Source organism: Rhinatrema bivittatum, chromosome 4 (genome assembly GCF_901001135.1).
Source record: "Rhinatrema bivittatum chromosome 4, aRhiBiv1.1, whole genome shotgun sequence".
Classification (NCBI taxonomy): Eukaryota; Metazoa; Chordata; class Amphibia; order Gymnophiona; family Rhinatrematidae; genus Rhinatrema; species Rhinatrema bivittatum.
This window is the reverse complement of record NC_042618.1, coordinates 474,706,010-474,718,907: the sequence shown is the minus strand read 5'-3', so window position 1 is coordinate 474,718,907 and position 12,898 is coordinate 474,706,010. Positions and strand designations below refer to the sequence as shown.

Genomic DNA, 12,898 nt, shown 5'->3' with positions numbered 1-12,898 from the left:
ACTCCAGAAGGAACCACAATCCTGGCAAAAGCTGGACTAGCAGAGCTATAAACCCACTGGTTATGAGTGAAGTCATAGCCCAAAGCAGCAGAAGGAAATTGATGGGCTAAGAAAAAAAAGGACACATTTTGAAAGAGAGAGAGAGACTTTGGGGAGGCCTTCACAGTATGCAAGTATATGCCAATAGGAGGGTCATCTAATAGCTCGAGGTGAGGTGTTGGTGGTGGTTTAGGGGCCAGCTTATTATGCAGACTGAGACATATGAGCAGCACAGTACATCTCAGTGAAGATTTGACTTCATTTGGAGTAAGGAAAGTCTCAGAAAGAAGAAATTTCTACTATGTTCTCTCACCCTAGCTTGATGGACTCTATAACAGGGTACCGTCAAGCTAGGGCGAGATAATAGTAGAAAATGTCATCTTTGTGAGACTTTCCTCTCATAAAACACACACATTAACACACTCATATGTTCACAATCATTTCACACACACACACACACACGGGGGGGGGGGGGGGGGGTAACTGGTGCCAGCAGTCAGGGGAGGCTCAGAGCAATCTGCCACCTGAGGCAAGGGATGAGAAAGCATCCTACGTCCTGAAGGTACCAAAAAAGGATCCACTCTCCAAGAGACGTGCCCTTACCAAGCGCAGAATAAGCGACCCCCATGTTAGAAATTGTGCAGACAAAAGCTGAAACGCAGACCTCCAAGAGGCCGCACTGCATGCAGTGACCTCAGGGACGGAGGAAGGAAAGGGTGAGAGGACCAGGGATGGGCAGGGAGAGGGCGAGAGGCTGCATCCTCCTCTCCTGTCACCCAGGGTCCCGCTTATGTTTTGAACTATGCTGCAGAGGAGGGGGAGGAGGGCAGGGCCCCAAGCACGGCCTGCTCGTCTCCTCCTCTTGCCCCCAGAACAGCAGTGGGCGACAGGTGTCGGTGCAGATAAAGTGTGCATATAGATACTACATGTGTTGCACGTTTTTACGAGTTTGCTTTTATTTGATTACGAGTATATTTTGTAACCCACCCAGGACCATGGATAACAGGGGCTAGAAATGTTGAAAAGAAATAAATAAAGAAATAACAGTGGGAAGAAGGAGAGGTCGGGAAGGGTGGTCGGTCTAAGATCTTCGGCCACACTGGAAGGAGGGCCTCATCCTGATGGCTCACATCAAGGAGGGACACAGGTGGTTGTGTCCTTCGGCCACCATTCAGAGAGCCATGGTGCGGCCCTCTCCTGAGAAACGGAAGGCGGCAAACCTTCTCCAAGTGTTGCCTCCGTACCTTTTGCTGCCTGGGGCGCCGTGCGCAGTCAGAATGGCCAGAGAACAGAGGCAGGCTGGGCTCTGGCTGAAAGTTCAGGAACTTTATTAGGTCCACAACATTAATGTCCCTTTTGAATCAGCTGGGTCTTGCAGGGAAGGGAGAAAGGAAGTGACACCAGCACAGAGCTCAAGAAATGTAAATCATTCTGAGAAAGCCAGAACAAAAGTATTGAGACCAATGCCGGCCTAGATGTGAGGAGGCATTGAGAAATCCTCTCATATCATTTTTATTTCAAAATGAAGTTGTATTAAAATTGTAGATGCTAAAGTTGGATGGCGTTACATAGGAAACAATTTGACCTATCACAAGTCTATGGGGGGACAAGGAGCTGGAACAAGCACCTGACAGCACAAGGTTCTGCATGTCAATGAGGCCCCTGTGACAGGTTAATTTGCATAGGCAGGAAAGCCTCCTGCTCAGTGGTCTTTTTTTTTTTTTTTTCAGTAAGGAGACTGTGGAAGAATCCAAAAGCTGTAAGGTGACTGTGTTTCCTAAAAGTTTAGAACTGTGTTTAAGAAAATTTCTAACTTGATGATAATCGATCGTCAGATTCCTGCCATCTTAAGGACTTTACAAAGGAGTCCAGTGGAGGTATTGAAGGGTACATTATAACTATGGGAAGGACTATTTTTTGTTTGTGACATCACCAAAGGCAGTGATCCTCCATGTGGGAAAGAAAGCTACATGCAGAAGAGACTGGTCCTGCAGAGAGCCAGGAGCTTGGAATCAGGGTTAAAGGAGAAAACCCTGCTTGTCTGAGATAGAAAAGGTAGGAAAAGAGAGAAAAATACATCATTATTAAAGTGTGAGCAAGTAAGAGAGTGGGTGAGACTTTGAATCTAAGAAAATCCACAGCCAAGGTAAGGAAGACATGAACACAAAGTTAAAGATAAAACAGGGACACAGAATGTACCTGTTCTAGTCAGGAGTGATTTGCAATTTAAAGTGTGAAACTGTAAAGACAAGATTTCAAGCAGAAGGGAGAATTCAGTCTCAGAAGTGAGGCACAGCTCTGAAACCAGTTACAGCCCAGTGTGAAACCTCTTGCCAGCAGGAACAAAGGGGGAAAGCTGAACTGAATCAGTGGACAAGAGACTTTACCCCAGGTTTCCTTCTCTAAACTGTGATGTAATTCCACCGAAGGAAAATAAGACAGACAATATTTGAGCCCGTGTTACTGTTTGCTGAACAGTCAAAGACATGAAGCTGGACAATTACATTAATATTTTGACCAACAAGCCAAGCTTGTAAAGTAGATTCCAAATCCAGACAAACTCTGCACAAAGAAGGGGTGGGACATTTTGAAAGAGTGATTGAAAAAAAAAATATTTTCTGTTCCCACAAGAAGAGAAAAAGACAATAGTAGTAAAGGACAATTGCTTATTCTTTTATTTCATTAGCAAGTATAGCAGTACATGGTAGGTTCCTGCTGCACATATACGAGGGCCACATTGTAGATTTTGGAAGATATACAGTGAGAGGCAGCTAGTTTCTCTTTTTTGATTTCTTAAAGTCATGCTGTTACATAGAAACATAGAAATGACAGCAGAAGAAGACCAAACGGCCCATCCAGTCTGCCCAACAAGCTTCCGCACTTTTTTTTTTCTCTCACATACTTATCTGTTTCTCTTGGCTCTTAGTAACCTTTTTTATTCTATTTCCCTTCCACCCCCGCCATTAATGTAGAGAGCAGTGTTGGAACTGCATCTAAGTGAAATAGCTTAATTTAGTTAGGGGTATTAACCACCGCAATAAGCAAGCTACACCCATGCTTATCTGTTTATTCAGACTGTAATTCAGTCCTTGTTGATTGTTGCCTGAATATAGATCCACCTTTCTTCATCCCCTCCTGCCGTTGAAGCAGAGAGCTGTGCTGGATATGCGTGAAGTGTCAAAGTTATTCGTGAAGGTCCTGGAAATAACCAAAGAGAAGAAAATCAGAGGAAGAAATCCAGCAGTGCATCACTCTCAATCTGCGCTTCTAAAGATTACCACAAGCACCTATTTGAGCATCAGAGTCAATGCACTCCCCCGCATCATACAGCTAAGGGTGCACACACACAATAGCCTAGGTCTGGCCAGACACTGGTGACATTCACTATAAAGGAGAAATACATAAGCAGAGATAAAAGAAGGAAACTATACTTACCTAAGTAAAGACACTCAAAGTCACTGTAAGTTAGAGTGCACCACAAAGCATCAATTCCAGAGAATACATTGGCGTTGATTAAAATACAGAACAAAGAGCAAGAATGGACAATATTGTTACTTGCCAGAATAACTGTCTATTGTATCTTGCTTCTTTATGAGGGAGACCTAGAAGAAAATGCTAATTCCATAGTAACTAAGGCCTAGATTTTCTAAGCTACTGCGGCTTCCTGAATCGCGTGGTACAGGGGGGGGCAGGCCTGCGAAAGCCGGCAGCGATCGCACCCAATAGCGCCATCATAAAAGATGGTGCTTTTGGGCGTGAAATTGGCAGTCAAAAGGGTCCTTACCTTTTCGCTGTCCACCACGTCTTCGCGGCGTCTGTCCCGGTGCCGCCCCGACTCCTCCTCTTCCGTTCTTGACGCCGCCCCCATTTAGTGACTGCACGCGTGCGGTCGCTTTTGGAAAACGACCCCCTAAGTTTGTAAAGGTTGTTCTAACGACTGTTCTAATATCTCAATTGCAAAAGATTTAAAGTGAATTGAATTTACTGTTGGTAAACAATAACTGTTGATTCTGGTTTTAACGTCAGTGCCAGCTGGTAATTTTCTTTTTTTATTTAATAATTGTTACAAAAATAAAGATTTAGCTATTTTCCACCGATTCTTGCCTGCATAAAATCTTTTCTTACTCTCTGCTTCCCCCTGCCCCCCCCCTCCAGGAGTACTACTGGCTGGGTGGGATCTCCCATTTATTTTAAATTATCCAGTCATGTAGAACCCCTTTAGCTGCAACTTGACTCCAGTACCATCGACTACCTCAGTGCCACTGGGAACCTCGAGCCACCATAGCAGGAGTCGCCATTTCCACCAGTTGCAGCTAGGGGGTGCTACAGTATTGTAAAGTTGTATTGTCTATACCCCCCTTCTTCATCCCTGCAGAGCCACCTGCCCAGTCATCATCTGCTCATAAACGTGTTCTCCCCATACACACGACACATTCACCTCTTAGAACTCCCCCCCCCCATACTCATCCCTCAGTCTCCCAAAACAGTCTCCATCCACTGAGAGCCCCCCCCACCATACAAATGAAAGGATTCATCCCCCACCCTAAACATCCCTGAGCCTCCAGAGAATCCGTACCCCAGAGAGCCCCCTACCATACACATTCCTGTGTCCCCCATCCCCCAGAGAGCCCCCTACCATACACATTCCTGTGTCCCCCATCCCCCAGAGAGCTCCCTACCATACACATTCCTGTGTCCCCCATCCCCCAGAGAGCCCCCTACCATACACATTCCTGTGTCCCCATCCCCCAGAGAGCCCCCTACCATACACATCCCTGTGTCCCCCATCCCCCAGAGAGCCCCCTACCATACACATTCCTGTGTCCCCCATCCCCCAGAGAGCCCCCTACCATACACATTCCTGTGTCCCCCATCCCCCAGAGAGCCCCCTACCATACACATTCCTGTGTCCCCCCCCCCCAGAGAGCCCCCTACCATACACATTCCTGTGTCCCCCATCCCCCAGAGAGCTCCCTACCATACACATTCCTGTGTCCCCCATCCCCCAGAGAGCTCCCTACCATACACATTCCTGTGTCCCCCATCCCCCAGAGAGCCCCCTACCATACACATTCCTGTGTCCCCCATCCCCCAGAGAGCCCCCTAACATACACATTCCTGTGTCCCCCATCCCCCAGAGAGCTCCCTACCATACACATTCCTGTGTCCCCATCCCCAGAGAGCTCCCTACCATACACATTCCTGTGTCCCCCATCCCCCAGAGAGCCCCCTACCATACACATCCCTGTGTCCCCCATCCCCCAGAGAGCCCCCTACCATACACATTCCTGTGTCCCCCATCCCCCAGAGAGCCCCCCTACCATACACATTCCTGTGTCCCCCATCCCCCAGAGAGCTCCCTACCATACACATTCCTGTGTCCCCCATCCCCCAGAGAGCCCCCTACCAAACACATTCCTGTGTCCCCCATCCCCCAGAGAGCCCCCTACCATACACATTCCTGTGTCCCCCATCCCCCAGAGAGCCCCCTACCATACACATTCCTGTGTCCCCCATCCCCCAGAGAGCCCCCTACCATACACATTCCTGTGTCCCCCATCCCCCAGAGAGCCCCCTACCATACACATTCCTGTGTCCCCCATCCCCCAGAGAGCCCCCTACCATACACATTCCTGTGTCCCCCATCCCCCAGAGAGCTCCCTACCATACACATTCCTGTGTCCCCCATCCCCCAGAGAGCTCCCTACCATACACATTCCTGTGTCCCCCATCCCCCAGAGAAGCCCCCCCTAACATACACATTCCTGTGTCCCCCATCCCCCAGAGAGCCCCCTACCATACACATTCCTGTGTCCCCCCATCCCCCAGAGAGCTCCCTACCATACACATTCCTGTGTCCCCCCATCCCCCAGAGAGCCCCCTACCATACACATTCCCGTGTCCCCCATCCCCCAGAGAGCCCCCTACCATACACATTCCTGTGTCCCCCATCCCCCAGAGAGCCCCCTACCATACACATTCCTGTGTCCCCATCCCCCAGAGAGCCCCCTACCATACACATTCCTGTGTCCCCCATCCCCCAGAGAGCTCCCTTCCATACACATTCCTGTGTCCCCCATCCCCCAGAGAGCCCCCTAACATACACATTCCTATGTCCCCCATCCCCCAGAGAGCCCCCTACCATACACATTCCTGTGTCCCCCATCCCCCAGAGAGCCCCCTAACATACACATTCCTGTGTCCCCCATCCCCCAGAGAGCTCCCTTCCATACACATTCCTGTGTCCCCCATCCCCCAGAGAGCCCCCTAACATACACATTCCTGTGTCCCCCATCCCCCAGAGAGCCCTCTACCATACACATTCCTGTGTCCCCCATCCCCCAGAGAGCCCCCTACCATACACATTCCTGTGTCCCCATCCCCAGAGAGCCCCCTAACATACACATTCCTGTGTCCCCCATCCCCCAGAGAGCCCCCCTAACATACACATTCCTGTGTCCCCCATCCCCCAGAGAGCCCTCTACCATACACATTCCTGTGTCCCCCATCCCCCAGAGAGCCCCCTACCATACACATTCCTGTGTCCCCCATCCCCCAGAGAGCCCCCTAACATACACATTCCTATGTCCCCCATCCCCCAGAGAGCCCCCTACCATACACATTCCTGTGTCCCCATCCCCCAGAGAGCTCCCTACCATACACATTCCTGTGTCCCCATCCCCAGAGAGCTCCCTACCATACACATTCCTGTGTCCCCCATCCCCCAGAGAGCCCCCTACCATACACATTCCTGTGTCCCCCATCCCCCAGAGAGCACCCTACCATACACATTCCTGTGTCCCCCATCCCCCAGAGAGCTCCCTTCCATACACATTCCTGTGTCCCCATCCCCCAGAGAGCCCCCTAACATACACATTCCTGTGTCCCCCATCCCCCAGAGAGCTCCCTTCCATACACATTCCTGTGTCCCCATCCCCCAGAGAGCCCCCTAACATACACATTCCTATGTCCCCCATCCCCCAGAGAGCCCCCTACCATACACATTCCTGTGTCCCCCATCCCCAGAGAGCTCCCTACCATACACATTCCTGTGTCCCCATCCCCCAGAGAGCCCCCTACCATACACATTCCTGTGTCCCCCATCCCCCAGAGAGCCCCCTACCATACACATTCCTGTGTCCCCCCACCCCCCAGAGAGCCCCCTACCATACACATTCCTGTGTCCCCCATCCCCCAGAGAGCCCCCTAACATACACATTCCTATGTCCCCCATCCCCCAGAGAGCCCCCTACCATACACATTCCTGTGTCCCCCATCCCCCAGAGAGCCCCCTAACATACACATTCCTATGTCCCCCATCCCCCAGAGAGCCCTCTACCATACACATTCCTGTGTCCCCCATCCCCCAGAGAGCTCCCTACCATACACATTCCTGTGTCCCCCATCCCCCAGAGAGCCCCCTACCATACACATTCCTGTGTCCCCCATCCCCCAGAGAGCTCCCTTCCATACACATTCCTGTGTCCCCATCCCCCAGAGAGCCCCCTAACATACACATCCCTGTGTCCCCCATCCCCAGAGAGCTCCCTACTATACACATTCCTGTGTCCCCAATCCCCCAGAGAGCTCCCTTCCATACACATTCCTGTGTCCCCCATCCCCCAGAGAGCTCCCTTCCATACACATTCCTGTGTCCCCCATCCCCCAGAGAGCCCCCTACCATACACATTCCTGTGTCCCCCATCCCCCAGAGAGCCCCCTACCATACACATTCCTGTGTCCCCCCATCCCCCAGAGAGCCCCCTACCATACACATTCCTGTGTCCCCCATCCCCCAGAGAGCTCCCTACCATACACATTCCTGTGTCCCCCATCCCCCAGAGAGCCCCCTACCATATACATTCCTGTGTCCCCCATCCCCCAGAGAGCCCCCTACCATACATATTCCTGTGTCCCCCATCCCCCAGAGAGCCCCCTACCATACACATTCCTGTGTCCCCCATCCCCCAGAGAGCCCCCTACCATACACATTCCTGTGTCCCCCATCCCCCAGAGAGCTCCCTACCATACACATTCCTGTGTCCCCCATCCCCCAGAGAGCTCCCTACCATACACATTCCTGTGTCCCCATCCCCCAGAGAGCCCCCTACCATACACATTCCTGTGTCCCCCATCCCCCAGAGAGCCCCCTAACATACACATTCCTGTGTCCCCCATCCCCCAGAGAGTCCCCTACCATACACATTCCTGTGTCCCCCATCCCCCAGAGAGCTCCCTACCATACACATTCCTGTGTCCCCCATCCCCCAGAGAGCCCCCTACCATACACATTCCCGTGTCCCCCATCCCCCAGAGAGCCCCCTACCATACACATTCCTGTGTCCCCCATCCCCCAGAGAGCTCCCTTCCATACACATTCCTGTGTCCCCCATCCCCCAGAGAGCCCCCTAACATACACATTCCTATGTCCCCCCATCCCCCAGAGAGCCCCCTAACATACACATTCCTGTGTCCCCCATCCCCCAGAGAGCCCCCTAACATACACATTCCTGTGTCCCCCATCCCCCAGAGAGCTCCCTACCATACACATTCATGTGTCCCCCATCCCCCAGAGAGCCCCCTACCATACACATTCCTGTGTCCCCCATCCCCCAGAGAGCCCCCTACCATACACATTCCTGTGTCCCCCATCCCCCAGAGAGCCCCCTACCATACACATTCCTGTGTCCCCCATCCCCCAGAGAGCCCCCTAACATACACATTCCTGTGTCCCCCATCCCCCAGAGAGCTCCCTTCCATACACATTCCTGTGTCCCCCATCCCCCAGAGAGCCCCCTACCATACACATTCCTGTGTCCCCCATCCCCCAGAGAGCTCCCTTCCATACACATTCCTGTGTCCCCCATCCCCCAGAGAGCCCCCTAACATACACATTCCTATGTCCCCCATCCCCCAGAGAGCCCTCTACCATACACATTCCTGTGTCCCCCATCCCCCAGAGAGCCCCCTACCATACACATTCCTGTGTCCCCATCCCCAGAGAGCCCCCTAACATACACATTCCTATGTCCCCCATCCCCCAGAGAGCCCTCTACCATACACATTCCTGTGTCCCCCATCCCCCAGAGAGCCCCCTACCATACACATTCCTGTGTCCCCCATCCCCCAGAGAGCCCCCTAACATACACATTCCTATGTCCCCCATCCCCCAGAGAGCTCCCTTCCATACACATTCCTGTGTCCCCCATCCCCCAGAGAGCCCCCTACCATACACATTCCTGTGTCCCCCATCCCCCAGAGAGCTCCCTTCCATACACATTCCTGTGTCCCCATCCCCCAGAGAGCCCCCTACCATACACATTCCTGTGTCCCCATCCCCAGAGAGCCCCCTACCATACACATTCCTGTGTCCCCCCATCCCCCAGAGAGCCCCCTACCATACACATTCCTGTGTCCCCCATCCCCCAGAGAGCCCCCTATCATACACATTCCTGTGTCCCCCATCCCCCAGAGAGCTCCCTTCCATACACATTCCTGTGTCCCCATCCCCAGAGAGCCCCCTAACATACACATTCCTGTGTCCCCATCCCCCAGAGAGCTCCCTTCCATACACATTCCTGTGTCCCCATCCCCCAGAGAGCCCCCTAACATACACATTCCTGTGTCCCCCATCCCCCAGAGAGCCCCCTACCATACACATTCCTGTGTCCCCATCCCCCAGAGAGCTCCCTACCATACACATTCCTGTGTCCCCATCCCCAGAGAGCTCCCTACCATACACATTCCTGTGTCCCCCATCCCCCAGAGAGCCCCCCTACCATACACATTCCTGTGTCCCCCATCCCCCAGAGAGCCCCCTACCATACACATTCCTGTGTCCCCCATCCCCCAGAGAGCTCCCTTCCATACACATTCCTGTGTCCCCATCCCCCAGAGAGCCCCCTAACATACACATTCCTGTGTCCCCCATCCCCCAGAGAGCTCCCTTCCATACACATTCCTGTGTCCCCATCCCCCAGAGAGCCCCCTAACATACACATTCCTATGTCCCCCATCCCCCAGAGAGCCCCCTACCATACACATTCCTGTGTCCCCCATCCCCCAGAGAGCCCCCTAACATACACATTCCTGTGTCCCCCATCCCCCAGAGAGCTCCCTACCATACACATTCCTGTGTCCCCCATCCCCCAGAGAGCCCCCTACCATACACATTCCTGTGTCCCCCATCCCCCAGAGAGCCCCCTACCATACACATTCCTGTGTCCCCCATCCCCCAGAGAGCTCCCTTCCATACACATTCCTGTGTCCCCCATCCCCCAGAGAGCCCCCTAACATACACATTCCTATGTCCCCCATCCCCCAGAGAGCCCCCTACCATACACATTCCTGTGTCCCCCATCCCCCAGAGAGCCCCCTAACATACACATTCCTGTGTCCCCCATCCCCCAGAGAGCCCCCTACCATACACATTCCTGTGTCCCCCATCCCCCAGAGAGCCCCCTACCATACACATTCCTGTGTCCCCCATCCCCCAGAGAGCCCCCTAACATACACATTCCTATGTCCCCCATCCCCCAGAGAGCCCCCTACCATACACATTCCTGTGTCCCCCATCCCCCAGAGAGCCCCCTAACATACACATTCCTATGTCCCCCATCCCCCAGAGAGCCCTCTACCATACACATTCCTGTGTCCCCCATCCCCCAGAGAGCTCCGTACCATACACATTCCTGTGTCCCCCATCCCCCAGAGAGCCCCCTACCATACACATTCCTGTGTCCCCCATCCCCCAGAGAGCTCCCTTCCATACACATTCCTGTGTCCCCATCCCCCAGAGAGCCCCCTAACATACACGTCCCTGTGTCCCCCATCCCCAGAGAGCTCCCTACTATACACATTCCTGTGTCCCCCATCCCCCAGAGAGCTCCCTTCCATACACATTCCTGTGTCCCCCATCCCCCAGAGAGCTCCCTTCCATACACATTCCTGTGTCCCCCATCCCCCAGAGAGCTCCCTTCCATACACATCCCTGTGTCCCCCATCCCCCAGAGAGCCCCCTAACATACACATTCCTGTGTCCCCCATCCCCCAGAGAGCTCCCTTCCATACACATTCCTGTGTCCCCCATCCCCCAGAGAGCTCCCTTCCATACACATTCCTGTGTCCCCCATCCCCCAGAGAGCCCCCTACCATACACATTCCTGTGTCCTCCATCCCCCAGAGAGCCCCCTAACATACACATTCCTATGTCCCCCATCCCCCAGAGAGCTCCCTTCCATACACATTCCTGTGTCCCCCATCCCCCAGAGAGCTCCCTACCATACACATTCCTGTGTCCCCCATCCCCCAGAGAGCCCCCTACCATACACATTCCTGTGTCCCCCATCCCCCAGAGAGCCCCCTACCATACACATTCCTGTGTCCCCCATCCCCCAGAGAGCCCCCTACCATACACATTCCTGTGTCCCCCATCCCCCAGAGAGCTCCCTTCCATACACATTCCCGTGTCCCCCATCCCCCAGAGAGCTCCCTTCCATACACATTCCTGTGTCCCCCATCCCCCAGAGAGCTCCCTTCCATACACATTCCTGTGTCCCCATCCCCCAGAGAGCCCCCTACCATACACATTCCCGTGTCCCCCATCCCCCAGAGAGCTCCCTACCATACACATTCCCGTGTCCCCCATCCCCCAGAGAGCTCCCTTCCATACACATTCCTGTGTCCCCCATCCCCCAGAGAGCTCCCTTCCATACACATTCCTGTGTCCCCCATCCCCCAGAGAGCTCCCTTCCATACACATTCCTGTGTCCCCATCCCCCAGAGAGCCCCCTAACATACACATTCCTGTGTCCCCATCCCCCAGAGAGCCCCCTAACATACACATTCCTGTGTCCCCCATCCCCCAGAGAGCTCCCTTCCATACACATTCCTGTGTCCCCCATCCCCCAGAGAGCTCCCTTCCATACACATTCCTGTGTCCCCCATCCCCCAGAGAGCCCCCTAACATACACATTCCTATGTTCCCCATCCCCCAGAGAGCTCCCTAACATACACATTCCTGTGTCCCCCATCCCCCAGAGAGCCCCCTACCATACACATTCCTGTGTCCCCCATCCCCCAGAGAGCCCCCTACCATACACATTCCTGTGTCCCCATCCCCCAGAGAGCCCCCTACCATACACATTCCTGTGTCCCCCATCCCCCAGAGAGCCCCCTACCATACACATTCCTGTGTCCCCCATCCCCCAGAGAGCCCCCTAACATACACATTCCTGTGTCCCCCATCCCCCAGAGAGCTCCCTTCCATACACATTCCTGTGTCCCCCCATCCCCCAGAGAGCCCCCCTACCATACACATTCCTGTGTCCCCCATCCCCAGAGAGCTCCCTTCCATACACATTCCTGTGTCCCCCATCCCCCAGAGAGCCCCCTAACATACACATTCCTATGTCCCCCATCCCCCAGAGAGCTCCCTTCCATACACATTCCTGTGTCCCCCATCCCCCAGAGAGCCCCCTACCATACACATTCCTGTGTCCCCCATCCCCCAGAGAGCCCCCCTAACATACACATTCCTGTGTCCCCCATCCCCCAGAGAGCTCCCTTCCATACACATTCCTGTGTCCCCCATCCCCCAGAGAGCCCCCTACCATACACATTCCTGTGTCCCCCATCCCCCAGAGAGCTCCCTTCCATACACATTCCTGTGTCCCCCATCCCCCAGAGAGCCCCCTACCATACACATTCCTGTGTCCCCCATCCCCCAGAGAGCCCCCTAACATACACATTCCTATGTCCTCCATCCCCCAGAGAGCCCCCTACCATACACATTCCTGTGTCCCCCATCCCCCAGAGAGCCCCCTACCATACACATTCCTGTGTCCCCCATCCCCCAGAG

General features: G+C 53.9%; 1 long non-coding RNA gene across 1 annotated transcript in view; it reads left to right on the top strand.

Moving 5' to 3' along the window:
- LOC115089210 overlaps window positions 1-2,679 on the top strand; it is a 257,159-nt gene extending 254,480 nt beyond the window's left edge. Inside the window, exon 9 of the long non-coding RNA XR_003856029.1 lies at window positions 1,770-2,679. This is a non-coding gene — a long non-coding RNA (uncharacterized LOC115089210). The remainder of the gene's footprint in view (window positions 1-1,769) is intronic.
- The last annotated feature ends 10,219 nt before the right edge of the window (window positions 2,680-12,898 follow it).